The following is a 5,325-nucleotide window of genomic DNA, read 5'->3' as shown; positions in this document are numbered from 1 at the left end:
GAGTTCCAGTCCTGACTTCCTTTGGTGATGAACAGCAATGTGGAAGTGTAAGCAGAATAAACCCTTTCCTGCCCAATTTGCTTTTTGATCATGATGTTCTGTGTTCTGTGCAGGAATAGAAAGAAACCTTTACTAAGACAATAACTGACTGGCCAGTGGACTTTTTGGTAAGCCTGCTGTTAGCTCACAGACAGAGCTGGCTTAGCAACACTGCAGAGCTGGTGCGCAGTGGGGCAATGGCACATCCTTGGAGCTCACACTGCCACTTTTTCTTTTTCAGTCAGAAGCCACAGTGCATGACTAAGGTGGCATGGTCTCCAGAGGGGGAAGTTTTCCTTCTTGGTTGCTGTTCAGCTGGCTTTGCCTTGCCTCTGGGCCCCAAAGGCAGCCATTATTGTACTCAGCAGGAACGGGGGGGGGGGGCTGGAGAGATGAAGCTTCACTCCGGGAGCCCTTGTCAGATGGCTAACTCCCATGCAGAGCCTGGGGAAGGGGACATCATGAGCCTTCTCCACCCAGCACCTGTCACTTGCATTCCTGTGAAAGCATATGGGCAGTTATCTCCCAGCCCACGGAGGGAAGCAGGGACATCAACAGCGACTGCTGTGTGACAAGGCCTCTGGAACTGAATGCTTCATCAACTCCACTCTTAGGAAGAGGGAGGCCATTATTAGCCTTTCAGGCATCCAGGGCTAGAGGCTGAGCCCAGGATGACTCCAGCCCCCTTCGCTTCTCTTGCTCACACCACCCCTCCCTCCCCCATCCCCAACTCCCCGGAATGTACTACCGCCACCCTGCCAATCCTCAATGGCCATGCAGAGAGGGAGTGGCTAGCACCCTACTGTCACAAAGATGAAAATTCAGAGTGCCACGGATAACTTTGACCTCACTCAAAGCTGAATATCGTAAAGGCAGAAAGAGGCACAGGCTTGTCCATCCAGGGATCTCTTCCTCGAGGTGGAGAGTGTTTTATTCTCCTAGTCGATTGGGAGCCAATTAAGATCAATAGTATGAAGCCGGGCGGTGGTGGCGCACGCCTTTAGTCCCAGCACTTGGGAGGCAGAGGCGGGCAGATTTCTGAGTTCGAGGCCAGCCTGGTCTACAGAGTGAGTTCCAGGACAGCCAGGGCTATACAGAGAAATCCTGTCTCGAAAAAAACAAACAAAACAAACAAACAAACAAACAAAGATCAATAGTATGGTCCAGGCATGGTGGCACGTACCTTTAACAGCAGCACTCAGGAGGCAGAGTCAGTCAGGATCTCTCTGAGTTCAAGGCCAGCCTGGTCTGTATAGTGAGTATCAGAACAGCCAAAGCTATGTAGACAGACCCTACTTCTTCTCTGCCCTCCAAATCAACCGTCTGACGTCTCATTCCATACCCTAAGACCCGCCCCCTCCTGGCTGGACACACACAGGATGGTGTGAGACTGTTATTAGCAGGAACATGAACAATAGGGGCAGATCATAGAGTGTGGCCCCAGGAAAGGGAAAGCCGGGCAGCCCTGGGTCTTGCCTAGCATGAGGCCTGTCAACAGTCAGTGGAAAGCCACCTAGTGTGGACATGGAAGGGAAACCCTGAGCTATGAAGGGCAAGGACAAGAGTGCTGGCCCTTGGCAGAGGCATGGCTGGCCACTGGGAGGAGCTCTCTGCAGGCCTCAGAGCTGAGCTTCCCACTGGCCTCTCGCGAAACCCCTCCATATGCATGTCTGACCAATCCTGTGGGAAACCTGGAGGCTCCGAGCTCGTCCAGGAAGTCACCAACTCCTAGGAGAGCCTGTGGTAAACCAGGCAGATGGATAAGATAATGTGAGGTGAGTCCTAGGAGGATGTGAGAGGGCCTGTAGTAAGGAGTACTGAGATAGACAGCCCACAGTTCTCTCAGAGATAGTGTCTGCAAGTAGAGCAGAAACAGGCCTTGGGCCGGGTGTGGCGACGCAGACCTGTGAACTCGGCACTGAGACCTGAGCATCCTAGACCACCTAGCCCATAAAGTGAGACACTGAAAAATAAAGAGACTGCGGTTGTTCCTTAGGGTAAGAAAGTCCCCCAGCAGAGCATGCCTGACTGCAAAAGCCTGCCCTATCTGGGCAGCCTCACTGTGTGGGCCCTGGACCTCCTTTGCACGGGGATAGGAGCAGCCGCAAGGTCCTGGATTTCTGGAGTAGAGATCTGCCTTCCCTAGGGCCTGCCATGTGTCGCCGTTCCCATCACCCTTTGAGCCCCAAGAGCTTCAACTGGTGTCTTCCTCTTGGGGGATTCTGAAAACATCTCAGGGCCCCTTGTCCCATCCTGGGACTCAGGGCAGCGGAAGAAAAAGGAAATTCTCACACACACACACACACACACACACACACACACACACACACACAGCTCTCTCCCAGGAGTTTGCTGAGTTCCCAGGCTGACAACTGGCAACCCTCAGAAGTCCGCCCCCCCCCTCCCCCCCCCGCTCCCTTCCTCCTCTCCTCCCTGCCTCCTCCTCCCCCCCGCTGCCCTTCTCCAGTTTAATAACTTCCACATGGGCTCTGGGGGCTGGAGCCAAGCCCTCAGCATTGTCTGAAACCTCCAAATTTAGAAGAAATATGAAAATTGTCAACCACTCCTTCCTTAGGGGGTAAAAGCAACATTCGGCACCAGGGGCAGGTCAAGGCGAGGCAGTCACGTGGCTGGCGCCCTGGCCAATGGGGGACCCAGGGAGGACTCAGCACCCGCCTTGCCCCAACACCAGGCTCGCTTCTTCAGCTCATATAAGGTAAAAGGCAGCGAAGCCTCAGTGGCCAGAGAGCCATGGGCAAGGGGCTGAGCAGAGGGGGGTCCAGTGGCAGTTCCTTAAAAATGCCCCTGTAGCATCAAGGGGTGCCAGACCCAAGTGAACTTAGTTGAGAAGCAGTAACACCCACAACCACACCCCAAATAGACTGGGCCTCCACCTCCGAAGAGTCATCCTTGGACCAGACACCAGTCAAGGTAAGGACCAGCCACAGACATGGGTCCCTGCGCCGGTCTCTGGGGCTTCCTTCCAGGGGCTTTTGTCCCTGCTGTCTGGCTGACTGCTCTGTGCCTTCTGCCTCTCTGAATCTGAGTTTCCGCATCTGTCCCAGCGCAGCATCTGGTGATCTCTAAGCATTGGACCCAGCCCTGAGCAGGTCTAGCCTTATGGGCCTGTTGACTGCTTCTGCTGAGTGAGGAGTTAAGAGCTGAGCTGATGATGTCTTTGGTGGGCCAAGCTCCTACCCCGCTACATCTGGGCAGTTTGCCCTGCCTCTACCTTTAGAGCAGGTGCTCACTCCTCAGCTCCAAGGACCCGGGGCTCCAGTTAAGGAAAACTGTTTTTAAATAATGGGTCCATAAGCCAAAACTGGGGGAGCAGTTGTGTAAGCTCAAGCCCCCAGAGAGTAGGAGATGTGGGGTTAAAAGGGGCGTCGGGGATAGGGGCAGAGCTCCAATCCCAGATCTGTACACTGTGCTGGATTATGGGGCTCTGGGCAGGTACCCACCTCTCTCTGAGCCAGCTTGCCTGTCTAGATGTGAAATGGTCTGGAGACACAGGGTGTGTTTTCTGAGCCATTTCGGGGGTGGGGAGTCCCCTCAGGAGATTCCTGGGCTATGTCCATCTTTGACCATAAACTCTGAGTCCAAGCAGTTAGTTGGTCAAAGCCCTTGGAGCTGATGAGGCTGAGCTTAAGGTGATAGAGAAAACACTCCCAGAGCATCTAGCTGAAGCCCAGGATCTGGTTTCTCCGGGGTGCTATGGCTATGCTGCCTCTGGTGGGCACAGGGATGGTGCCTGATGCAATAAGACATGAATGCAGGACCTCAGGGCAAGAATGGGGTGAAGAAATCACAGAGAGCTTCCAGGGCCTTGGAAGGAAGGCCTGGGCTGGACACTGCAGGGCCAGGCGGAGCCTCAGATTGGAACCCAGGCAGCATCCAACACCTTGGACCCAGAACGGAACACAGCTTCAGACTGTGCCACATCTATTCCTTCTTGAACCTGGTCACCCAAGGCCATATGGTTCAGAAGGAAGCACTGTGCTCCCCCTGAGAGGGTCCAGTGCTGGCTTGTTTACATATTAGAAGTGGTTGATCTGGTTGTCCGCCACCTCAGCTTAGGCGTCATCCTCCGTGGAATGGGTGCAGCCTGCATTCTGACAAAGAGACAGCCTCACCTATGTTGATGGAGACAGAGGGAAGAGCTGCTCAGAGTGCCCTAGAGAGAGAAAGGTAGGATAGATCCCAGTCAGAGGAAAGGGGCCGAGAGCAAGGAACCTAAGACAACTCCCTTTGCACCCACCCTCTGCTTGGGGCTAGGACTCAGTCCTGAAAGTCCCCAGAGCCATAGAGCAATCAGGACACGGTTGGGCAACTGCAAACCCCGAGGGGAAGCATAGCTCAGAGCTGGGGCAGAATGTGTGTCTGCCTAGCCAGGGGATTCTTCAGGTATTGTGACTAGGAAATACATCACTTTCATTTGTTGAGCACTCAGGAGATCCAGGAACCCGAGACGTTTACATTTATTGAAGCCTTGCAGGACTGCGGGGAGGTAGGTGCAAATTATTACCATTTTACAGAGAGGTCAGACACTGTCTGTGTGTGCTGGCTGTCCTGGGATGTTGTCAGCACCGAGACCCTCTAACTTCCCACTCTGCTATGGCCACTGTAGTCTTCCTAGGAAGGGTCCCATAAATCTCACAGATATTGTACGTATGGGGCCAGACACTAGCTAAATGGATTCTAGTACTCCCACTATTCTCAGGAAGAACCAACTGATTCCAGCATCCCTGGTTAGAGAGGGGGAAACCACAGTCCACCCGAGGTCTCACCACTAGAAACTAGGCAGGAGGCACAAACCCAGCTCCACCTTCAGGCTCTCAGCTGCCTTCCCAAACCCGAGTGCTATGAGGAAGCCAGACATGAGGAGAGGACTCTAGTCTCAGGGTTTGCACTGAACTTGATGAAAGGCTCCTAGCTCTAAAGCTACTGCTAACTCTCAGCCATGCCACTGTCCCAGAACAGAGGAGACTCACTGTCTCCCCCCACCACCACCACCCTGCCACACTATAGCTCTGTGACCCACCTCAGTCCTTTCTCCTACCTGACTAGTGCTAAAGCAAAGCTAATACACACAGCTCTGCCGAAGAGAAAGTTCCAGACCTGGAGTAGCCACAGAGCTGCCAGCTTTGAGTGTCTCCCCAGGTGAGACGCCTCCCTAGAGTAGGTCTCCAAGGTCCTTGACAGCGGCCTTGTCGCTTCCAAGTCGTGGGCAGCTCAAAGAACCATGAGAAACCTGAGCATGGTGACATGGTGGTGACACATACCTTT

At 53.9% G+C, this 5,325-nt stretch overlaps 1 long non-coding RNA gene across 2 annotated transcripts in view; it reads left to right on the top strand.

Annotated features, from left to right (window-relative positions):
* Positions 1 to 2,767: 2,767 nt before the first annotated feature.
* LOC116087237 overlaps positions 2,768 to 5,325 on the top strand; it is a 17,228-nt gene continuing 14,670 nt past the window's right edge. For both annotated transcript variants that reach the window (XR_004117323.1, XR_004117324.1), the window contains exon 1: positions 2,768 to 2,970. This is a non-coding gene — a long non-coding RNA (uncharacterized LOC116087237). The remainder of the gene's footprint in view (positions 2,971 to 5,325) is intronic.

Source organism: Mastomys coucha, unplaced genomic scaffold (assembly GCF_008632895.1).
Source record: "Mastomys coucha isolate ucsf_1 unplaced genomic scaffold, UCSF_Mcou_1 pScaffold13, whole genome shotgun sequence".
In the NCBI taxonomy this organism is placed as follows: Eukaryota; Metazoa; Chordata; class Mammalia; order Rodentia; family Muridae; genus Mastomys; species Mastomys coucha.
The sequence above is the reverse complement of the archived record's forward strand: the minus strand, read 5'-3'. Positions and strand labels throughout refer to the sequence as shown.